The 26,298-nt window shown below is 37.0% G+C and overlaps 1 protein-coding gene across 1 annotated transcript in view; it reads left to right on the top strand.

The window, feature by feature from the left end:
- The first annotated feature begins 6,897 nt into the window (after positions 1-6,897).
- LOC115411081 (sodium channel protein type 2 subunit alpha-like) overlaps positions 6,898-26,298 on the top strand; it is a 54,510-nt gene continuing 35,109 nt past the window's right edge. The window contains exon 1 of the mRNA XM_030123022.1: positions 6,898-7,424. The gene's annotated coding sequence lies outside the window, so the exon portion shown is untranslated. The remainder of the gene's footprint in view (positions 7,425-26,298) is intronic.

Raw genomic sequence — 26,298 nt, 5'->3', positions numbered from 1 at the left:
GAAAAATAGGATTTCTCTACAAATTATTAGGACTCTTGTATCTAAATTTGATGCATTCCTTTTCTTAATAATAATAACAACAACAACAACAACAACAATAATAATAGTAAATAATAATGACAATTTTTCTTGACAAATTCTTTCTTTTTGTCTCTATTACAGTTAGAAAATGTCAGTTTTATTTTTTAAATTAAATTTAACTATTTTACATCACGTAGTGACATCTTTGTCAAATCCATCTTTTAAAGAAAATTTGTATAATAATATAATAATTATATTTATTTATTTATTCATTCATTCCCAGTGTCACTACTTTATTGCTGCTCCATGAAACTTTGTCTCCATCGACCAATAAACAAATGTTTATTGAAGATGAATGTTTCACTGAGTCAGTCGTTAGCATTTAGCGTTACCTCTCCTCTTGTTCCCACAGCCCTGCCCCTTTTGTCCAAATATGATCACTTTGTCACCATGGCAGAACCCAGTCGGTGTTGTCATGGTTCTCTTCCAGTAGTTATACCCAGCCTGTGTTTCTGCTCCTACAAACCACAGATTTACTATAATACTTGGGATATTTCAAACTACGACTAAAACTAACTAGAAACTCTATGACAATGACACAATTCATCTAAAATGTCCTCAGATGGACTAAAGTTGTAGATTTTTTTCAAATCATTTGGACTTTTTTTTATCTACACATTGAAGTAAATTAAACCTCTTTTATGTCATCATCAGTTTTCAGTCACATGATCATCGTCACTGACCAATGGCAGCCTTTCTTCAGCACCGAATATGAAACACAAACATCTGGGATGAATTCGATGTAGACGTTGGTTAAATCCTGAAGTCATTTACTCACGGTTTCACCCTGGTCTGTTCTTCTTCTGTGGTTGAATCACTGCAGTGGTTGCGACGCCCCCTGTTGGTCACTTCAATACCTGGTTACGTCTCCAGTAGGTTTGACTTTCTGTTATTAGAGTTAAGAGAAAAAACCTGGAAAACTATGAGAATTATTCACTGACACTTGAAACAAAGCTTTCAGTCAGGGGTGTCAAACATATGGTCCATGGACCAAAACCGGTCAAAACCAAACGATCCAATCCAGCCCAGTGAGATGAAAAGCAAAAATTACACTGAAAACACTGACAATGACAACTAAGGATGTTATAATGATTTAAATATGGATTTGAAATACAGACCAAAATGATCTAAAGTGAGTCAGAGCAGTAAAATAGCTAATTAACCTAATAACGTAGCATACAAATGTAACTAGCATAGCTTAAAAGCTAACACATAAATAAGGTACAAACTTTTCTGTTTACTTTAGTGCAAAATGTGTACATTAACAAACTATGTTTTCACCAAAAATATGAATAACTTGAACAAATATGAACAACCTGAAATATATAAAGAAAATTAAGTGTAATGCATATATTATATTATAAAAGGGAAGTGGACTCTGTGTGTGTGTGTGTCTCAGGCATCACACTAACTCAGTACGGAGCTGACTGCTGCAGTTTGACATACGTATGTATTTTTTGTCAAGGAACAGACTAGTGAAAACGGCAAGTTGATAGGACCAGTATTTTGGGAGATATTAGTAATTTTGAATCCAGTCGCCTTTACAATCACGTTGCTATGGCCAGAGTCATAGAATCATGGAATTGAAGTGCGTTACCTAGCAACAGATAAACAATAGGGCCACGTTGCCATGGTGTCAAATTTCCTGTGCAGAAACAGACATGTCAGCTGAGAGGTTATTCAACTGAAAATACCGGTGGAATTTACCAAGAAAAGAAAGAAAGGAAAAAAATGAACTGGATCAGAGGATGTAGAACCCACATTTCCCCACGGGTCCACGCACTAGTTGTACTAATATGTTTTATGTATTTGTGGATCCACTGTGATCTGTACGTTATAATGTACATGTGGAAATAATAAACTAATATTGTTAAAATTACACTTCATTAAACATTTTCATCATGCATTTTTTACTTTTTTCACTCAAAAGCATTGAGAAAAGTTTGAGAATTACGGCGTGAAAATGTACAAACTATCCTTTAACCCATGAAGACCCAAACAAACACTACTGACCAAAAGCATCTACTGATCTAAACTGTTTATTAACTTCCAATCCACTAATTCTATCAATGCGTGTCAATAATTGGTGTAAAATACAGTTCTTCATCTTTTCATGGTCATCAGATATGACCCATTTGGACGTTCAGAGGCTCCGTAGTTACCATGGAAACACCGTCATCTTCTACAGCATTAATTCACCAGTAAAACCCATGGAGTTGGATCAGTGACAGTGGATGGACATAGTGGATTTATGTTCAGTTTATGAGAGATTTTTCTGAAAAGGTCAGTTTTTCTTCAGTTTTCTCTGTTTCTGATCTAATAACCCTCAACTTTAACAAGAGTTTTTATGAACATCCACATGATCAATAAATTAAATATAGGAAAATACATGATTTAGACTGAAAAAATGCAAAACACCGAAGATAATATCACAATAAATGGTGATAAATCACTTAATGAGGTTAAAAATAGAGGAACAGTTCATTTAGGAAGTGCCACAAAAGTAACACTGGGTCCTTATGAATTAAAAATAGAAAATAAAATCAGACAAAAACATATTATTAGATTGAAATTGTGCATTTTATGATATTTCTAATGGAATACAGGTGGGGTTTTTTATATTTAAGATGCAAAGTGAGGCTAAATTTACGCTTTTAATCCAATAATCAATTCAATGATTAGTAAATTAAATATAGAAAAATACCTCATGTTCACTGAATAAACACAGAATACAGAGGATGATGTCATAATAAATGGTGAAAAATCACTCAAGAAAAGTTAAATATAGAGGAAAAAAATACTTTGGAACTGCCACAAAAGTAGCTCTGGGTCTTTATGGGTTAAAAAATGTGAATGCCATGAAGAACCCTGAGAAAAATACATGTAATTTTAACAATATTTACCTCAGTTTATCATTTCCACATGTGCATTAGAACGTACAGATCACAGTGAATCTACAAATACATAAAACATTTAATAACAGACAGAATGTTAGTACAATTACACTAAATGTTCTTTAGACATTTCAGGTCGTTCATGTTTGTTCAGGTTATTCAGATATTTTGTGAAAGCATAATTTGTAAATGTACATAATATCATGCACTTCTACTTTTTTTGTGCTTGTTGTAGGGTATTATGTTCACATTTTACTGATCGCATATTGCCGATTTATCTTGTCTTCTTATTCACTTTTTATTGTGAAAGGAGGGTTTGTAAATGGAAGCATCTTTATGTAATTTTACTTTTTTTTTTTAATACTAAAACAAAGAAAAAAAAAGTCGTGTCATTATTTATAACTTATTACCCCGCCCCCCAAAGGGGAGGCAAGGGGTATTGTTTTTGGTTCGATTTGTTTGTTTGTTTATTTGTTAGCACTTTAGCAGCAAAACTATTGGTTGAATTCAGACGAAAATTGGGTTTATAGATTACCAGGGACCCAGAAAAGATGTGATTACATTCTGGGAAAAGTAGGTCAAAGTTCAATTTTTTAATGAATTTTTAAATACATTTTTTCTCCCATTTACTTATAATGGGTAAAACTTATCTATGCTGTCTATATCTATGTTCAGACAGCAGGTTTTAATGCACAATTCAGACTTGTTAATGAAATATGATTTTTTTGTGTTCATTCATATTCCACATTAAATGCGACTTCTGTCAGTTTTGAGTCTGAACTGAATGTGACCCTGAAGTGACCCACATGGACTAAAGAGGTCCTGATGGAACACGTGACCACGCAGGCACACACTGTGTTTACTGAAGGAAATATGGTTTTTCCTGTCGCTCCTCCTCATGGGACGCAGAATTGTGACGTTTGTCGCATTTCAATGACGTAAAGGTCGGATAAATGCGACCTGGCCGTTCAGACTGAAGTCACATTGGAAAATATCAGATACGTATCAGATTTAGGACCACATATGAAAGTGTCCTGGGTCAGATTAGTGCTGTTCAAAGTGTCTTTAACAGATCAGATACAGGTCACATATAGGGCTGTAAGAAAATAATGGTTCTGCAATATATCGCAATATTTCATTTCGCAATATTGTATCGATATTAAAAAGTACCGTATCGAGATATTGTGGAGGTTCATTTTTAGTTTTTTAGTTTTTATTTTTTGTTTATATTTCATTTATTTTTATTTAACAGTGTTTTACTAAATGATGTTAGTTCCTTTGTTGCTATTGCACAGAAATAATGTTATGATGTTATGAACTAATAGAATATGAACATTTGAACAGGATCTGAAACTGGAATGTCTGTAAAATATAATTTCAATTTGAACACAGTTAAATTTTGTGATATAACATTAGATCCTGTTGTGATCTAATAAAAACGTGTTCAGTATTTGTGCAGATTTCTGCTGTAATTCAGTTTTTCCAGGAAATAATCATTGAAAAAAAAAAGAAATAAACTAAAAAGTGCCTTTTTAACAGTATTGTGATATATTGTGATATATCGTATCGTGATCCCATTATCATGATTTGCATCGTATCTTCAGATTCTTGCCAATACACAGCACTAGTCACATATGGGTGATAAAATCTGATTTGGGCCACATTTGGCTGCAGTCTGAACGTAGCCTTAGACTACGCTGACATCAGCTGGATCGATGCCAAAATAAGGGGTTTGTTGTGCCTGGAACCACTTATTTTACTGGTTGAGATCATATTGTTCCATATCTGAACTTGGATTAGTTTGACACAATTTGAATTGAATCAGTGTAACTCACAACTACTTTTTTTCTGTGAATTGAATTTTAAGTTTTTTTGGTTTGTTTTCAGAGTTTTGGCTTTACCCAAAACTTTTTAGCTTTTGTGGGCGGCAATGGCTCAGATGGTAGAGTGGGTCATCCAATAACCGAAGGGTTGGTGGTTCGAATCCTGCTCTGTCTTAGTCATGTGCTGTTGTGTCCTTGGGCAAGACACTTCACCCGCCTTGCCTTCAGTGCTGCTGCTGACACTGGTGTATGAATGCATATGAATGTTTGGTGGTGGGAGGGGCCGTAGGCGTGAACTGGCAGCCACGCCTCCATCAGTCTGCCCCAGGGCAACTGTGGATACAACTGCAGTTTTCCACCACCAGAGGGAGAATGTGAGAGTGAATGAATAATGGATTCACTGTACGCTTTGAGTATGTGTTCACAGAAAAGCACTATATAAATCTAATCCATTATTATTATTATTATTATTATTATTATTATTATTATTATTATTATTACCCATAACGACCAAACATCCACCACCATCTACTGATCTAAACTGTTTAATCCCTGTTGATCCACTAATCCTATCAGCCCATGTAAATAATTGGTGTAAAATACAGTTCTTAATCTTTTCATGGTCATCATATATGACCCATTTGGATGTTCAGAGGCTCCGTAGTTACCGTGGAAACACCGTCATCTTCTACAGCATTGACTCACCAGTAAAACCCATGGAGTTGGATCAATGACAGTGGATGGACACAACTGGGTTTATGTTCAATAATATGTAAAATGAACAAAAATGAAGCAAAAATTTACTAAATAATAAATACCATGGAAAAAAATAAGCAAAAGTATAACTAAAATGAAGTCAAAAAAAAAAAAAAAAGAATTAACCTACAAATTGAACAAAAAAGAAAAATAAATCAACAAAATAATAAGTAACATGAACAAAACAAATCTGAAGAAAGGAATCAAACAAATAAAATAACAAGTAAAATGAATAAAAATGAACAAAATAATAAATGCGTCTGTAGTTACCATGGAAACACCATCATCTTCTACAACACTGATTCTCCAGTAAAACCATGGAGTTGGATCAGCGACAGTGGATGGAGACACTGGGTTTATGTTCAATAATATGTAAAATGAACAAAACTGAATCAGAAATTTACTAAATAATAAATAATATGGGAAAAAAAATAATCAAAAATGTAACTAAAATGAAGTAAAAAAAAAAAAAAAAAAAAAAAGAATGAACCTACAAAATGAACAAAAAGGAATAATAAATCCACAAAATAATAAGTAACATGAACAAAAGAAAACTGAAGAAAGGAATAAAACAACTAAAATAATGGATGGACACACTGGGTTTATGTTCAGTGAATAAAGTCACTTTTTCTTCATTTTTCTGTGTTGTTCATATAATAACCCTCAAATTTAGTCAGAGCTTTAATGAACATCTACATGATAATTAAATACAGGAAAATACATGATTTATACTGAGAAAAAAAAAAAGAAAAATACAGAGGATAATATCACAATAAATGGCGATAAAAACACTTAAAGATTAAATATAGTTAAATAAATAAATAAATAAATAAATAAATAAATAATAATAATAATTTGGGAGCTGACAGAAGTAGCTCTGGGTCTTCATGGGTTAAAATTCAATAAAACTCACTTCATCCAAACTGAACAAACTCTGGAACTAAACTCCACTTTCATCCAAGTCCTGCATCCTCGCGTGTTTGCGCGTGGTCGCTTTTTTTCCCGTAATTGCGCACGTGCACCAGACGGGACTTGGGGAGTAACATCGCGATACCCCCCACCCCTCCCTCTCTCTCTCTCTCCGGTCGGCGTCCAGGGGGCGACCAAGCGGCGGGGCTGATGGGAGTCCGGCGGCTCAGTCCGACCATCCGACCCGACGCACCGTGACGCAGCCGCGCGCTCCGCTCCGACACCGAACCAACTTCCCGGAGCTCCGCGGAGCAGCTCCTCAACCCGAACCCGGCGGAGAAAGCAACAGCTGGAGCTCGGACTTCTTCTTCTTTTTTTTTTCTTAGTTTGTTTTTCTTTGCTTTTTGTGTTTTTTTTGTGTGTTGTTTTTTTTCCGCTCTTTTCTCTTTTTCCGCACCGGGTTTTAATTACCGCAGCTGATGAGGATGACAAGAAATTAACAGCAGAAGAACCCGCAGGAGGAGCGCGTGTTCATCCGGGGTTTGAAGGCGAACCGGAGCCGCTGGAACCGGGATTAAAGCGGCTGAAGTTGGGAAGATGCCGGAGGAAGCGGCGGAGCGGACGGACTGAGTCTGCCCGGTGTGCGCGCGCCCTCCCCGGCTGCACCGACGCGCCTCATCCCGCCGGACCCCCAGTTTTCCGCTTGGATATAAACCCACACCGCTCACTGCTTTTTAAAGAGGCTTTTATTTTATTCTATTATTATTATTTTTTTTAAATTTACTTCTTCTTTTTTTTTTTTGGTCCAAACTCTTTGGTGCGGAGTTTGCGTCGCTCATGGATCCGCCGCTTTGCGCCTCCGCTCCGGGTTGGATTTGGCAGCTGTGACCGGGACGCAGCGGGGATGGTGTGAACCAACGACGCAGAAAAACCCGCAGCTTTTAACGCAGGAGTTTCACATGTGAGTACACGGAATGATTGACTTTATTTGCTGCGTGTTTTTGCGGAAAATCCAAACAGTGAACTCTGACCTTTTCCATCCAGCTGATCCTCAAACTAAACACCTGCCAAAATGTCTCCATGTCCTAAATTCCTGCCTCAACTTTTAGAAAACGAGCGTCTTTTTCTTAGATTTCCATGCGTAAAACTGGATTGAAATCTTTTTATTCTTATTATTTTGCACTTTCCCTCCTCAGAGCCTCCACCAGATCAGGTGAGTTTTGCGCATTTTCTCTCCATCCGTGCGTCCTGGTCAACCCGGACTGTGAGCCCGGTTCGCCGCCTCCTCATCCCCACCCGGAGCTCCGTTCGCCCTCCAGAGACTCCGTTTCCTCCGTTCCTATGCAACCCCTCCTGTGCTCGCCGGCCGTGCTGTGCTGTGCCGTGCCGTTCCGAGCCGAGCCTGTACTTTCCATTAATTAAGCGGCTGTGTTTATGTAAGTGGATGCGCATTTGGGCCAGAGGTTGCCGCTGCTCGTCGTCGTCTTTTTTTTTTTCGGCCTGTTTACCGGGAGTTGAAGTGCGTCAGATAGTTCCAAGTTGCGCCATTAAGGTTTTATTGGATTAAAAGCGCAAATTTAGCCTCACTTTGCATCTTAAATATAAAAAAAACCTCACCTGTGGTCCATTAGAAATATCATAAAACGCGCAGTTTCAGTGTAATAATATTTTTCCTCTGATTTTATTTTCTATTTTTAACCCATAAGGACCCAGTGTTACTTTTGTGGCACTTCCTAAATGAATTTTTCTCTATTTTTAACCTCATTAAGTAATTTATCACCATTTATTGTGATATTATCTTCTATGTTTTTGCATTTTTTCAGTCTAAATCATGTATTTTCTTATATTTAATTTACTGATCATGCAGATGTTCATAAAAACTCAGATTAAAGTTGAGGGTTATTACATAAAAAACAAAGAAAACTGAAGAAAAACTGAGTTTTTCAGTCAAATCTCTCATTATTTATCATAAACCCAGTGTGTCCATCCACTGTCACTGATCCAACTCCATGGGTTTTACTGGTGAATCAGTGTTGTAGAAGAGGACGGTGTTTCCATGGTAACTACGGAGCCTCTGAACATCCAAATGGGTCATATCTGATGACCATGAAAAGATGAAGAACTGTATTTTACACCAGTTATTGACATGGATTGATAGAATTAGTGGATCAGAAGTTATTCAACAGTTTAGATCAGTAGATGGTTTTGGTCACCAGTGGATATTTGGGTTTTTATGGGTTCATAAGTTCTGTGTCCGGCACACGTCTCCATCCACTGCATTTTTTTCCTGATATTTGACCTCATTTAATTTTTTTTTTGCTGAAATTCAGCTTCTGGGTGATTCTAATTTTAACATTTCTTGTTGTGTCTTCATCATATGAGACCAGATTTTTGCCCAGAATCAGCAAAGTTCTGCCTTTTTTTGGGTAAAAAGACAAAAAAAAAACAAAAAAAAAAACATTGGATGAGGTCAACCTGCCGTGACCTTTCACCTTCTGGATGAATCCGTTGAAGCTCATACAGAAAAACAACCCCATTTCAGTGTTAAATGTAAGCATGTATTCATGTATATTTAATTTCTTATATTTCCTGATCATGTAGATTTTCATTAAAGCTCAGATTAAAATTGATGGTTATTGTATCAAAAACAGAGACAACTGCTGAAAAAGTCACTTTTTCTTCAAATCTATCAATAGTCGCTTTTCCATTGACCCTCAAATTGCGCAAATATAACTTGCGCATAAAAATTTACCTAATGGAAAAATGACAATTTCGCCAAAAGTCTCATTTTTTGATGAAGTTTTTCCACTTGTAAGAGGTGGTTTTTGGGGCGTAGCACAGATGGTATAAAGGAAAGACCTTTTTCTGCAGCTGGAGTCAGGTGAATTAAAAAAACACGACATTGACGGATGTTTCAACAGGAGATGAAGAGTTTTAAAAGAAACATGTCGCAGTATGTGTGGACACACCAGGAAACCCAATCATTTTTTAATTTAGTACGAGATAGAGGGGTAATATATAATAATAATAATAATAATAATGAATATATCTGTAAATAAACACCATATTTACCTTCGTCACCATGTTTATTGAATGACTTCTCGTGTCATCTTGCGAGAATAAATAAACAAATCATCGCATTTGTGATTTAATGGAAAAACCGACATTACGCACTTCTTTTTTTTCGACATTTAGTAAATATGGGTAAAGTTTTGTGCAGATGTTCGATGGAAAAGCCACGACTAAGTGAACATAACCCCAGTGTGTCCATCCACTGCCACTGATCCAACTCCATGAGTTTTACTGGTGAATCAATGCTGTAGAAGATGACTGTGTTTCCATGGTAACCAGGGAGCCTCTAAACATCCAAATATGGTCATATCTGATGACCATGAAAAGATGAAGAACTGTATTTTACACCAATTATTGACATGGATTGATAGGATTAATGGATCAACAGGAATTAAACAGTTTAGATCAGTAGATGGTTTTGGTCAGCGGTGGATATTTAATAATAATAATAATAATAATAATGATAATAATAATGATGATGATGATGATGATGATAATGGATTAGATTTCTGTAGCTCTTTTTTGGACACTCAGAGTTTTAGATTTTAATTTGGGTCGTTTGGGTGTTTATGGGTTAATTTTTTGAAGTATATTTGACATTTTTACAGTGATGTCACTTGCAGCTTCACCCCGCTGCTGCACATGTCATGGAATGCTTAATTAAACATGTATTTAGTCTCATTTTGCGTAATTTGCATAATTAAGAGGGAGCTGAATGATGTGTGGGCGGTTTCTGTTTGTTCTGAACTCTGGACGTTTAGGCCAAAGTCACCGGAAAAACACATTTAAGGACATTTTATGCAGAAGAACCACTGAACCTGGAGACATTTAATATGTGTCGAAAGGCCGAGTTGTGTCTGGAAACGCATCCCATCGGACACTGGGATGAAAACTGAGCTCAACATTGTGTCATTGGCTCTGAGTGACGTTGGATTAATGTGAGAATGAAGATTTTGCAGCTGCAGGGAGTTTTGTTTTTAACACACATTTATGGACACTTATTGGAATTAACATCAGACGTGGAGATTTTGGCAAAGTTTGAGTCAACTGGAAGCTAAAAGAAAAAAAGGCCTGTTATGAGTGGAAATGGTTTCAGCTCGATATAAAACGTCAAATCAGGACGGATCTGCTCTGATGGAAGCAGATTTATGCACGTTTAGAAGCACGTCAAGTCACACAGAAGCTGAAAATATGTGTGTGTTAGGATTTGATGAGGGGAAATTAGAAAAATTAGATGTAAAAGTGCAGGTTTGGCATTTTTAAAGCATATTGTGTGGACATTTTGACAAAGTTTAAGTCATATAGAATCTAAAAGTATGTGTTTGATGCCTATTTGTTCGGATTTGATTGAGTTACCGATAAAAATGTGTCATAAATCGTCAAATTGTGCAGGATTTCCTGTGACACAGAGGTTTAATTATCCCTTTGAAGCAGATTTATGGACAGTTATTGAATAAACTTTAGACGTGGACATTTAAGTAAAGTTTGATCAATTTTGAAGCTAAAAATATGTTTATGACTTGATGAGGGGAAATTAGAAGAATTAGACATAAAAGTGCAGGTTTGACGTTTTTAAAGCGTACTCTGTGGACATTTTGACAAAATTTAAGTCATATTGAATCTGAAAGTATGTGTTTGATGCCTATTTGTTCAGATTTTATTGAGTCATGGCTAAAAATGTGTCATAAATCGTCAAATTGTGCAAGATTTCCTGAGTACTGAAGCTCAAATGTCCTTTTCGAAACAGATTTATGGACATTTATTGAATAAACATCAGACATGTGGACGTTTAAGCACAGTTTGATCCATTTAGAAGCTAAAAATATTTGTTTGTTATGATTTGATGTGGGGAAATTAGAAAAATTAGATGAAAAAGTGCAGGTTTTGCATTTTTAAAACAGATGTGATTGAGTTACGGGTTAAAAATGTGACAAAATCCTCAAATCTCAGTGGTCGGAAGCTGTGATCAGTTGTTAAATTTTTAACTGAGCTGATTTTTGTGTCATTGTCTCGTTTGTTTTGGTGAATTTGGGGATTTTGCAGTTGTGACTTTTTTTTAAAGCAGATTTATGGACATTTATTGGAATTAACGTCAGAGGTGTGGACATTTAAGCAAAGTTTGATCCATTTTGAAGCTAAAAATATGTTTGTTAAGATTTGATGAGGGGAAATTGCAAAAAATTAGATGTAAAAGTGCAGGTTTAGCATGTTTAAAGCATATTATGTGGACATTTTGACAAAGTTTAAGTCATATAGAATCTAAAAGTATGTGTTTGATGCCTATTTGTTCAGATTTGATTGAGTTACCGATAAAAATGTGTCATAAATCGTCAAATTGTGCAAGATTTCCTGTGATACTGAAGCTCAAATGTTCTTTTTGAAGCAGATTTATGGACATTTGTTGAATAAACATCAGACATGTGGACGATTAAGCACAGTTTGAACCATTTAGAAGCTAAAAATATGGGTTTGTTATGATTTGATGAGGGGAAATTGAAAAAATTAGACATAAAAGTATAGGTTTTGCGTTTTTAAAGCAGATATAATTGAGTTACGGGTTAAAAATGTGTCTTAAAATCCTCAAATCTCAGTGTTCGGAAGCTGTGATCAGTTGTTTAATTTTTAACTGAGCTGATTTTTGTGTCATTGTCTCGTTTGTTTTCTGAATTTGGGATTTTGCAGTTGTGACTTTTTTAAAAGCAGATTTATGGACATTTATTGGAATTAACGTCAGAGGTGTGAACATTTAAGCAAAGTTTGATCCATTTTGAAGCTAAAAATATGTGTGTGTTAAGATTTGATGAGGGGAATTTGCAAAAATTAGATGTAAAAGTGTAGGTTTTGTGTTTTTAAAGCATATAATGTGGACATTTTGACAAAGTTTAAGTCATATAGAATCTAAAAGTATGTGTTTGATGCTTATTTGTTCAGATTTGATTGAGTTACCGATAAAAATGTGTCATAAATCGTCAAAACGGGTAAGATTTCCTGTGATACTGAAGCTGAATTGTCCTTTTTGAAGCAGATTTATGGACATTTAGTGGAATTAATGTCAGACATGTGGACGTTTTGGCAAAGAATATGTTGTGTAGAATCTACAAATATGTGTTTAAGATTTGATGATGAAAATTGCAATAATTAGACATAAAATGGCAGAATCAGGCAGGTTCTTCCATTTTTTAAATCATATTATGCAAAGTCTAAGTGGGTTTGTTCAGATGTGATTGATGTGTGGCATAAAACATTGAATCAGGCAGGAGTTACTGTCATTCTGAACATTAATTGTCCTTTTTGTACCAGATTCATGAACATTTATTGAAATTAATATCATTTTGTTAAAGATTCAGTCATGCAGAGTCTAAAAATGTGACTGAATGCAAAAAATGTGCTGCATTATGTCTATTTCATTATGATGCTGAGCATGTTTTTCCTTTTTTATGCAAACTCTGCAGAAATGAAGTCACGCAGAGTCAGAAAAAAATCAGTGTTTAATGCCTGTTTGTTCAGAATTGACAGTTGAAAATTGCAAAAATTAGGCATAAAAGTATTGAATTAATGTCTGTGTGTTCAGATTTAGTTGAATTATGGATAAAAATGTGACTTAAAACATTGAATCAGGCAGGAGTTACTGTCATTCTGAACATTAATTGTCCTTTTTGTACCAGATTCATGAACATTTATTGAAATTAATATCATTTTGTTAAAGATTCAGTCATGCAGAGTCTAAAAATGTGTTTGAATGCAAAAAATGTGCTGCATTATGTCTATTTTATTATGATGCTGAGCATGTTTTTCCTTTTTTATGCAAACTCTGCAAAAATGAAGTCACGGAGAGTCAGAAAAAATCAGTGTTTAATGCCTGTTTGTATAGATTTGACAGTTGAAAATTGCAAAAATTGGGCATAAAAGTGTTGAATTTTCGCTTTTAATGTCTGTTAGTTCAGATTTTATTGAATATGGATAAAAATGTGACTTAAAACATTGAATCAGGCAGAATTTACTGTGATTCTAAACTGTTATCACCCTTTTTGTACCAGATTCATGAACATTTATTGAAATTAGAATCATTTTATAAAGATTAAGTCACACATAGTCTAAAATAATATATTTAATTAAAAGAAGACATGAAGTATTGAATTAGACCTATTTTTCCATGATACTGAACATTTTTTAATTTTAATAATTAAAATCTGCAGTAATTAAGTAAAAAAAAAATCTGCATTTAATGCCCGTTTGTTCAGAATTGACAGTTGAAAATTGCAAAAATTAGGCATAAAAGTGTTGAATTAATGCCTGTGTGTTCAGATTTAGTTGAATTATGGATAAAAATGTGACTTAAAACATTAAATCAGGCAGGAGTTACTGTCATTCTGAACAGAAATCGTCCTTTTTGTAACAGATTCATGAACAATTATTGAAATTAACATCATTTTGTCAAAGATTAAGTCACGCAGCATCTAAAAATGTGTTTAAATACAAAAAATGTGCTGCATTATATCTATTTCATTATGATGCTGAGCATGTTTTTCCTTTTTATGCAAACTCTGCAGAAATGAAGTCACGCAGTCAGAAAAAATCAGTTTAATGCCTGTTTGTGCAGATTTGACAGTTGAAAATTGCAAAAATTGGAGATAAGTGTTGAATTTTCCACTTTTTAATGTCTGTTAGTTCAGATTTTATTGAATATGGATAAAAATGTGACTTAAAACATGGAATCAGGCAGAATTTACTGTGATTCTGAACCTCAGTCATCCTTTTTGTAACAGATTCATGAACATTTATTGAAATTAACATCATTTTGTCAAAGATTAAGTCACGCAGCATCTAAAAATGTGTTTAAATACAAAAAAAGTGCTGCATTATGTCTATTTTATGATGATGCTGAGCATGTTTTTCCTTTTTATGCAAACTGCAAAAATGAAGTCACGCAGAGTCAGAAAAATCAGTGTTTAATGCCTGTTTGTTCAGATTTGACAGTTGAAAATTGGGCATAAAAGTGTTGAATTTTCCCCTTTTTAACGACTATTTGGTCAGATTTTAATGAGTTCTGGATAAAACTGCGACGGATCAGGATCTGCTGTGGTTCGGAACTTTAATCGTCCTTTTCGAAGCAGATTCGTGGACGTTTAGAGTCTTTATGAACAGAAGTTGGACTTGTATCCTGTTTGTTCAGACTGAACTCACGGGTTGGTTGTGATTCGGAGGCGTTTTCTGGTCCAAACCTGTTCGAGGACGGGTTTGGACCACAGGTTCTGCATGGGTTTGGTCTGGCTGTTGACAGTTCTGATGGTTTTCTGCTGATCCCATGACTCATTTCTCTCGTCCTTGATGCCTTCGTCTGTGTTTTTCTTCTTTTTCTTTTAATAATCTGATGGTTTTTGTTTTGTCACATTTCCACTGAAGTGACAAAATGAATCAGTTTCTGCTGCTGAAGCTGGAAAACCTGAGAATGTAACGTCTACAAGTCAGTGTCTGGCTTTAGTTACTGGGAAAAGTGTTGTGTTTGTGCAGCCGGGACGTTATTTTGAAGTGTTTTCTGTCTAAAATCCAGTAGAAGATCAGATACTAAGGTACAAGTACAAGAGTAGATTCTTCACTGCAGTAAAACGAACGTAAAAATCTGAAAACCTGAACCTGACGTTAAATGAACCATGAAAATAATCAACATTAACTTCATTCTTTCAGTCACATGGACTAAATAATATGGGTTTAATTGCAAAAACAACATAAAAGTGTTGAATTAGACCTTTTTTTTTTATCATGATACTGAACATGTTTTTCCTTTTTTATGCAAACTGCAAAAATTAAGTCACACAGAGTAAAAAAAATCTGCGTTTATTGCCTGTTTGTTCAGATTTGATTGAATTTTGGATAAAAATGGGGCTTAAAACATTGACTCAGGCAGGATTTACTGTGATTCTGAACTTTAATTGTCCTTTTTCAAAGAAGATTCATGAACATTTATTGAAATTAACATCATTTTGTCAAAGATTAAGTCGCATAGAGTCTAAAAATATGCATCTAATCATGTTGAATTAGGCTTATTTTACCATAACACAGAACGTGTTCCTTTTTTATACAAACTCTGCAAAAATTAAGTTATGCAATCAAAAAAATCAGTGTTTAATGCCTTTGTTCAGATTTGATGATTGAAAATTCTAATAATTTGACATAAAACTGTTGATTTAGGCTGATTTTAACTTGATACTGAACATGTTTTTTTCCTTTTTCATGCCCGTTTGTGCAGATTTTACTGAGTTACAGATAAAAGTGTGACTTACAACACTGAATCAGGCAGGATTTACTGTGATTCTGAACTTTAATCGTCCTTTTCACAGATGATTCATGAACATTTATTGTGATTAACATGTCAAAGATTAAGTCATGCAGAGTCTAAAAATATTTGTCTAATCGTGTTAAATTAGGCTTATTTCACCACAGTGCTGAACATGTTCCTTTTTTATACAAACTCTGCAAAAATGACACATTTAATGACGATTTGTTCACATGTTGAATTTTGGATAAAAAAGTGACAAACATCAAATCAGGCAGGATTTACTGTGATTCTGATCCTTAATCCTCCTTTTTCAGACGATTCATGAACATTTATTGTAATTAACATCATTTTGTCAAAGATTAAGTCACGCAGAGTCAAAAACATGTCTAATCATGTTGAATTAGGCTGATTTTATCATGATACTGAACATGGTATTCCTTTTTTATACAAACTCAGCAAAACTTTAGTAAAAAAAAATATCTGTTTACATTTCCATTTTATGCATTTAGCAGATGCTTTTTTCCAAAGTGACTCGCAGGGGAAAAACCAAATAAAAGAAGAAAATACAAGAATAGATTAAAGACATAAAACAGCTGTAAGATTAAAAACAATGAAATAAAAATACCAAGTAAAACTATAGAATAAACATAATGTTTAATACCTGTTTGTTCAGATTGTGTAACTGCGGTCGTCAGTGGGCGGTTCTTGTGGTTGTCAGTGGGCGGTTCTTGTGGTTGTCAGTGGGCGGGTCTTGTGGTTGTCAGTGGGCGGTTCTTGTGGTTGTCAGTGGGCGGGTCTTGTGGTCATCAGTGGGCGGGTCTTGTGGTTGTCAGTGGGCGGTTCTTGTGGTTGTCAGTGGGCGGGTCTTGTGGTCGTCAGTGGGCGGGTCTTGTGGTTGTCAGTGGGCGGTTCTTGTGGTTGTCAGTGGGCGGGTCTTGTGGTTGTCAGTGGGCTGGTCTTGTGGTCGTCAGTGGGCGGTTCTTGTGGTCGTCAGTGGGCGGGTCTTGGCGTTCTGAGCCCTTCGCAGACCTCCGATCCTCTGTGAAGACCCTTCATCTCCAACACCAGCCTGGTCTTAACTTTGCGGGTACACGTCCTCAGGTCGACGGGGGGCTTCACATGAACATTTACTGAAATAACAGTATTTTTTTTTTTCAAAGATTAAGTCATGTAGAGTCTAAAGTGTTGAATTAGGCTCATTTAATGATGATTTGTTCACGTTATTGAATTTCAAACAAAAAAAGTGACACATAAACATCAAATCAGGCAGGATTTACTGTGATTCTGATCCTTAATCCTCCTTTTCAAAGATGATTCATGAACATTTATTGAAATTAACATGTTAAAGTTTAAGTCATGCAGTCAAAAAAATGTTTAATTGTGTTAAATTAGGCATATTTGACCATGATACTGAACATGTTCCTTTTTTATTTAAAATACAAACTGCAAAAATGCCGCATTTAATGACTGTTTGTTCCCGTGTTGTTGAATTTTGGATAAAAAAGTGACAAACATCATATCAGGCAGGATTTACTGTGATTCTGAACCTTAATCCTCCTTTTTCAAAGATGATTTCTGAACATTTATTGAAATTAACATCATTTTGTCAAAGATTAAGTCATGTAGAGTCAAAAAATCTGTCTGATCGTGTTGAATTGGGCTGATTTTACCATAATACCGAACATGGTATTCCTTTTTATACAAACTCAGCAAAAATTAACTCACACAGAGAACCCCCCCCCACATTTAATGACAGTTTATTAACATGTTGAATTTTGGATAAAAAAGTGACAAACATCAAATCAGGCAGGATTTACTGTGATTCTGAACCTTAATCCTCCTTTTTCAGAGACGATTATGAACATTTATTGAATTTAACATCATTTTGTCGAAGATTACGTCACGCAGAGTCAAAAACATGTGTCTAATCGTGTAAAATCAGGCTTGCTTTACCATGAACTCAGCAAAAATGAAGTGACACAGAGTAAAAAAAAAATCAGTTTAATGCCTGTTTGTTCAGATTGAGCAAACGTGGTCGTCAGTGGGCGGTTCTTGTGGTTGTCAGTGGGCGGGTCTTGGTGTTCTGAGCCCTTCGCAGACCTCCGATCCTCTGTGAAGACCCTTCATCTCCAACACCAGCCTGGTCTTAACTTTGCGGGTACACGTCCTCAGGTCGACGGGGGGCTTCACATCGACCTCCGGCTCGGTGTTAAATCACTCCTGAGGCTTTAAAGTCGGCGCTGAACGGCCTAGAGCTGCTGTGTCAACACCTCGCTGCCGCTCCGCCCGCTACACCCGACAACAGGTGTCCCGGCGCTGCCTTGCATGTGCTACATTAGTGTGTGTGTGTGTGTGTGTGTGTGTCAGATGAAAAGGCCCACGCCGTGTTGTGGTGTTTGTTCAGAGCGGGAGCAGCAGGCCTGACCTTTCCCGTGACGGACGAGGCGGTGGCGGCGTTCTCCGCCCCGACACCGGCCCCGCTGCCTCCAACCGGCTCCTGCGCATTATCTACAACCTTTGTGCAGCGGCGGCGCCGTATGAAACCCGAGAGCAGATCCACGGCTTCCGCGGCGGAGCTCAAAAACCCTCCCTCGCCGTCCGCCGCCCACTGTTTGTTCTGCATTGACTGCCTTTATTTGTCTTCATGGCCATTAACGTCCATGAAAGACGCCAAAGAGCCGCGTCGGGTCCTGAGAGGGAACGGCACAAAGACACAGACGGGAAGGCCACAGGTCGAGTTAAACACGCCTTAAACAACCGTCCAAATCCATTTACAGCCAAACAAAAGCAGTGGTGGTTTTATAGAAAACAACGGCCAGAGTTCAAACGTCTGAAAGTTAAATACGGATGACGGTCGACCTTTCAGAGGGATCAAATTATTAAAAAAAATTCAACACACGACCCAAGTTTTAGAGGAATTTCAGTTCCAGACCCTGAGAGATGGAGCGTCAGATGGAGAGATTACCCAGCATGCTTTGTGTCTACAGTACAAGTCTGTGGGGGCAGTGACGTGGTCTGGGGTTGGTTCAGATGGTCATGTCTAGGTTTATAGGAGGAGGAGACGAGGAGGGAATGAGGAGACAAGCAGGAGACATGGAGAGAATGAGGAGACGAGGAGACAAGGAGGAAAACAGGAGGGAATGAGGAGACGAGGAGGGAATGAGGAGACGAGGAGGAAATGATGAGGGAATAAGGAGATGAGGAGGAGACGAGGAGAGAATGAGGAAATGAGGAAACGAAGAGAGAATGAGGAGACGAGGAGGGAATGAGGAGACAAGCAGGAGACATGGAGAGAATGAGGAGACGAGGAGGGAATGAGGAGACGAGGAGGGAATGAGGAGACGAGGAGGAAATGATGAGGGAATAAGGAGATGAGGAGGAGACGAGGAGAGAATGAGGAGAGAATGAGGAAATGAGGAAACGAAGAGAGAATGAGGAGACGAGGAGAGAATGAGGAGACAAGGAGAGGATGAGGAGACGAGGAGAGGATGAGGAAGGAATGAGGAGACGAGGGAGGAAACAAGATGAGGGGACAAGGAGGGAGGGGATGAGGAGACAAGGGGGGAGGGGGGGGGGGGGGGGGGGGGGGCAAGGAGGAAATGGGGAAACAGGGAAGGAACAGAGAGGAAATGAGGAGTGAACAGGGAGAGGCAGATTACCCATCATGCCTTGTTCCTCCAGTGTTGTGATCAGACTCTACTTCAGTCGATCAGGTTTAGTTTCCCAGCGTTACGTGTTTATAAAATGAAAGCGATACTGCGATCATGACCCAGTCGTAGCTTCGTCCAATCACAGACTGCGTTTACGTTAATTCTTCATTTTTCTTCAGCAGTAAAACCACACTGGGCCCAACATCCACCACAGCTGCACCGAGAAGTGGATCATGTGACCAATTCAGACTGATCACAGGCTTAGATCTGGTTGTGTTCTCTAATAGTCCAGGTCCGGGTCCAGGTCCAGGTCCAGGGTTTAACTCTGATGGGATGTTCAGTATTAAACAACAGCTTCATCTGTGTCTGATTTCTGTTCAAATCCGTTGAGGACGTGCGTCTCAATCAGCTTCTGCTTTAATTTAAGGACGAGAAATGAGTGGATTTATCAGATTTAAAAGTGTTTGTGTTAAATTTCACAGATCTTTATCCCAGATTTTACTTTCAGACATAAATCGGTGAGAACGACAGTGAAAATGAAGCTGAAGGCGACGTTCTGCAGTGATGAATGTGAAACTTCAGCTTTTACTGAATGAAAAAAGCCGTCGTTTCCTCATCAGATCAGGTTCCTTTCTGCGGCGTAAACGCAACGATTTTGGTCTTTTCTTAAATAATGTTGAGGTTTAACAGAAGGCAAAGAGAACGTTGGTGAAGCAGCTTCTGCGGTGACTCATCTGAAGTAAAATACCAAAGAGCAGCATATGTCAGCTTTAATAGAGGTTTAATAGAGCTCAGACCACGGCTTTGGGAAGGGAGGAAAAGGAGAGGAAAGAGAGGAAAAGGAGAGGAAAGAGAGGAAAGAGAGGAAAAGGAGGAGGAAGAGAGGAAGAGAGGAAAGGAAAAAGGAGAAAGAGAGGAAAGAGAGGAAAGAGGAAAAGAGAAAGGAGAGGAAAGAGAGGAAGAGGAAAAGGAGGGAAAGAGAGGAAGAGAGGAAAAGAGAGGAAAGAGAGGAAAAGGAGAGGAAAGAGAGGAAAAGAGAGAGGAAAGAGAGGAAAGAGAGGAAAAGGAGGAAAGAGAGAAAGGAGAAAAGAGAGGAAAGAGAGGAAAGAGAGGAAAGGAGGAAAAGAAGGAAAGAGAGGAAAGGAAAAGGAGAGGAAAAGAAGAGGAAAGGAGGAGAGGAAGAGAGGAAGAGAAGAAAAGAGGAGGAGAGGAAAAGAAGAGGAAAGGAGGAAAAGAAGAGGAAGAGAGGAAGAGAAGAGGAAAGGAAGAGAGGAAAAGAAGAGGAAGAGAGGAAAGAAGAGGAAAGAGAGGAAAAGGAAGGAAAAAAATAGATTAAAAGAGAGGAAAGAGAGGAAAAGGAGAAGAAACAGAGGAAAAGGAGAGGAAAAGGAGAGGAAAGAGGAAAAGGAGAGGAAAGAGAGGAAAAGGAGAGGAAAAGGAGAAGAAACAGAGGAAAAGGAGAGAAAAAGGAGAGGAAAGAGAGGAAAAGGAGAGGAAAAGGAGAGGAAAGAGAGGAAAAGGAGAGGAAAAGGAGAGGAAAGAGAGGAAAAGGAGAGGAAAAGGAGAGGAAAAGGAGAGGAAAGAGAGGAAAAGGAGAAGAAACAGAGGAAAAGGAGAGAAAAAGGAGAGGAAAAGGAGAGGAAAGAGAGGAAAAGGAGAGGAAAAGGAGAAGAAACAGAGGAAAAGGAGAGAAAAAGGAGAGGAAAGAGAGGAAAAGGAGAGGAAAAGAAGAAGAAACGGGGAAAGGAGCGAAAAAGGGGAAGAAAAGGGGAGGAAACAGGAAAAGGGGAAGAAAAAGAGGAGGAGAAGAAACAGGAAAAGGAGAAGAAAAGGAGAGGAAATGGAAGGAAACTAGGAGGAAAAGGGGGAGAAAAGGAGGGAACAAGAAGGAAATAAACGGAGGACACGACTTTATATACAAATAAAATGTGTTTAAATCCAAAGAAAATCCTTTTAAAAACTAAATCCAATCTAGTTGGATCTAAATGAACCTTTAACATAAATGCTTCTAAATTGAGACACATTCTGCTGCATTATGGGAAATGTAGGCTCCAGTGTATTTGAAAATAGGAGCCATGTTACAGAGAAAAAAGACAATATTCTGGCAATATTTAAAACACCACCAACAACATAAGAATCGAAGTCCTCTGTAATAAAGTCGAACATGTTTCATATAATTTAATTGTTCATTTCTTTCTCAGACTTGGGAGCAGAAAACACAGATGTTTGTAAATAAAGGTGCACAGCGGGGCCGAGGCGTCTGCAGGTGGAATGAAACTAGAACTCCACCTTTAATCTCCTGCGTGACCCCGAGGTCGGAGGTCAGAGGTCACGGTGATGACATTCCCCGTGTGCGTCCGAGGCGTCGTTTGAGTCTGATTTATGGTCTGTGAGCGTCTGCGGGCGTAAATCACACCCAGCAGAGTCAGCGCTCACATGCCTCCACGTCTGCGACACCACCGCCCGTTATCAATCACACGCTGTAATTTCACCTGTTCGACGCCATCACCGCCGCCGCAACGCACAGCTGTAGCCATAGCAACAGCGGAGCCATGACGACCGGAGGCACCTGCAGCAGTTCAGGAGTTGAATGGAGTTGGTTTGACTTTACCTCGTCTGCCTCTTCTGCTTTTATCTGAGGGTTTTTTTTTTTTTTTTTTGGCGTTTTGTGAAACTTCTCAAACATTGCAGGTCCGCGAGGAACGCTGAATTACTGAATCATTGACCAAATCAGGTTTAGAGACGTGATTTTATCTGATCCAGCTCCGACTATAGGTTGGTTCATCAGACACATGAAAAACAAGAGTGGAATTTAAAGAAAACACCTTTAAATGCAAAGGAAATGACTTTAAATCAGAAGAAAAGCCCTTGAAGTCAGGAGAAGACACCTTTTAAATATGAAGAAAATGCAATTAAATCTCAAGAAACCCCCTTTAAATCCAAAGAAAACTTCTTAAAATCAGGAGAAATCACATTTAAATAAAAGGAAAATGCAATTAAATCCTAAGAAAACCCCTCGAAATCCAAAGAAAAGTTCTTAAAATAGGAAGAAAACTTCTTGAAATCAGGAGGAAAACGCCTTTAAATGTAAGAAAATGCAGTTTAATTTAAATAAAACTCCTTTAGATAAGAAGGAAACACCTTAAAATCCAAAGAAAACTTCTTAAAATCAGGAGAAATCACCTTTAAAAATAAGGAAAATGCTATTAACTCCTCAGAAAACCCCTAGAAATCCAAAGAAAACGTCTTTAAATTGGAAGTAAATTAGATTAAATCAGAGGAAAATTCCTTAAAATCAGGAGAAAACACTCTTAAATATAAAGACAGTGCAATTAAATCTAAATAAAACTCCTTTAAATAAGAAAACACCTTAAAATTAGATTAAACAGATTAAATCAGAGGAAAACGGCTGAAAATTAGGAGACAGCTCCTTTAAAGTCAGGAGCAAACACCTTTTAAATATAAAGACAGTGCAAATAAATCTAAATAAAAGTCTTTTAAATTACAAGAAAATACCCTTAAAGGAAAATTCTTCAAAATCAGGAGAAAACACCTGTAAGTATGAAGAAAATGCAACTAGATCAAATAAAACTCATTTAAATGAGCGGAAAACTCCTTAAAAATCAGGAGAAAACACGTAAATATAAAGAAAATACAATTCAGTCTAAAAAAAAACTCCTTTAAATGACAAGAAAACACTTTAAAATCTGAAGAAAACCCCTTAAAATCAGCCCCTCCCCTTTAAATCCCTTTAAATGGTCTTAAGCTGCTGCTGGTCCCACTCAGACGTTTCCGTTGTTGGATGCTTTAGTTCCGACCCTGTGTTGGGTGAACTAGTCACATGACCTGATCGATTGACTTTGTGTATTGATTTTCGAACTGAATTGACGGAAAGTGTTGGGGTGTCACATGTCCTGAACTTCACATGGGGACATGTGACCTCCATGGTCAGCTGACCCATGGACTGTGACCTTTGACCTCAGCTGGACGTCCTGTTAACGCTCCTCTCCTTCCTCCTCCTTCCGCTTTGTCCTCCTGCTCCTCATCCTCCTCCTCATCCTCTTCTCCCTCCTCCTCTTCCTCCTCCTCCTCTTTCTCCTCCTCTTCCTCCTCCTCCTCTTTCTCCTCCTCTTCCTTCTCCTCCTCTTCATCCTCTTCCTGCAGCTCCTCCTCCTCCTCCTCCTCTTCATCCTCCTCCTCCTCCTCCTCGTCTGTAAAAACAGCTTATTTTCATTAAATCCATCCTCAGTCTGAGGACGATCTCAAACACTGGCCTTCAAATAAAGATTCACCTAAACACTAGAAAACATACTAGGGTTAATTTTTGGTAAAATAGTACAATATTCTACTGGAGTTCAGAAATAGAAAACAGAACAAAGGAAGTAAAAAAAACAACAGAAAAACAGACAAAATAAATAAAAGAGAAATGATGTTTTGCTAAAAACTCAATATTTATTTTAAATATGATTTAAATCATAGTTTGATAGTGGGATGTGTGGTCGTCTCCATGGCAACAGAGACGGGTGGCTTCAGCCGGTCATGTGTGTGGTCACGGGGTCACCCAGGGGTCAATGGGGGGGGGGGGGGGGGGGGTCATCAGGGTGAAGTACTCTTGTTGATGCCCTGGAGGGGGTGGAGCCTCTGGACATTTACATATAAGTACGACACATGTACACATTAATACATACAAGTACTACACATGTACACATTAATACATACAAGTACGACACATGTACACATTAATACATACAAGTACGACACATGTACACATTAATACATACAAGTACGACACATGTACACATTAATACATACAAGTACGACACATGTACACATTAATACATACAAGTACGACACATGTACACATTAATACATACAAGTACGACACATGTACACATTAATACATACAAGTACGACACATGTACACATTAATACATACAAGTACTACACATAGAAGATGTAAAAGACAAAACAAACAGAACTGAAGCGAAATATGGCCGAGAATATAAGACAAAAGACAAAACAAATGAAATAAAAAAAACAACAAATGATGAAAATGTTAAAATGACACAAAATGTCAAGAACTTTGAGATGAAACAAAATGAAAAGAAAAACATCAAAAATGATAAAACAAAACAAGAAAAAAAATTATAAAAACTTCAAGAGACAAAACGAAATAAACAATAAAACAAAACAAGTTCACATGAGGCGACAAATATGATCAGACAAAACAATGGAAACCATGAAACAAGACACAATGAAAAAACGACAAAAATGATGAAACTAGACAAAAGATTCAGTTTTTCGTCTATTTTTCCTCCTTTCGTCGTTGGTTGTAGTTTTGGATCCAGTTTTGGTTTTTAAACATGTAAACGTCGAGTCCATGAGTTCAGATCCAAGGCCGAGGTCTGACGATCTGATGGATGAACGGCAACGATGAACCAGCGCCTCAAGGACACACACACACACACACACACACACACTCAAATACACACAGACACACACAGATGTACACAAACACACACACATTGTTTACACAAATACATCCAGACACACACGCACACAAATGGCACACCCAAACACACATACACAAAACACACAAACACACACACATTGTTCACAAAAATACATACAGACACACACATGCACGCACACAAATAACACAGACACACAAATGACACAGACGCACACATTGTTCATACAAATACACACACACGCACGCAGATGCACACAGACACACACCCATTGTTTACACAAATTCATACAGACACACACAGACGCACACACACACACACATTATTCACACAAATACACACAGACACACACACACACCGTCATCGATCTTTGTTCCTCATCCTTCATCAAAACGACAAAATTCAAGCAGAACGCTGAGGTTTTAGACTCGACAACAAACCTGAACACGCCGCTGGTTTTCTGTGCAGGTTTTACACTATTAAAAAAAACAACAACAATCAACCACAGAAATATTAGATTATTAAGTGTATATGTGTATTTCTACTCTATAAAGACAGTTTTTATACTATTAAATGTCATTATTCATTATGTTGTTATTTAGCATATAATGTAGCATCATTTAGCCTCATTTAGCATATAATTTTGTATCATTTAAAGTCAATTATATATATATTTTACTATCAATTAGTATATATTTTCACATCGTTTAGCATCATTTAGCATATAATTTAGCATTATTTCACATCATTTTACGTGATTTAAAATAAAATAAAATAATTTAGCACATAATTTAGTATCCTTTACCATATAATTTAGCATTATTTAGCCTCATTTAGCATATAATTTGTATCATTGAAGGCAATTATCATATATGTTTTAGCATTGTTTAGCATATATTTTAACATCGTTTAGCATATAATTTAGCGTCATTTAGCATTTAATTTAGCATTATTTCACATAATTTAGCGTGATTTACCATAAAATAATGTAAAGTAATTTAGCATCCTATACCATATAATTTAGCATCATTTAGCATATTTTCTTGACATTGTTAAGCATATAATTTAGCATTATTTCACTTAATTTAGCATGATTTACCATAAAATAAAGCAATTTAGCATCCTTTACCATATAATTTTGCTTCATTTAGCATATAATATAGCATAATTTAAAGTAATTTAGCATATAATTTAGTAATATTTAGCATATAAATTTGCATAAATTATCGTAGAATTTAGCATCATTTAAAGTCAATTATTATATATATTTTAACATTATTTAGCTTATAAGTTAGCATCATTTAGCCTCATGTTATGTAGTATCATTTAAAGTAATTTAGCTTGAAATTTAGCAACATTTCAGAT

Source organism: Sphaeramia orbicularis, chromosome 20, assembly GCF_902148855.1.
Source record: "Sphaeramia orbicularis chromosome 20, fSphaOr1.1, whole genome shotgun sequence".
NCBI lineage: Eukaryota > Metazoa > Chordata > Actinopteri > Kurtiformes > Apogonidae > Sphaeramia > Sphaeramia orbicularis.
Note: the sequence above shows the minus strand (reverse complement) of the source record. Positions and strands in the feature narration are given on the sequence as shown.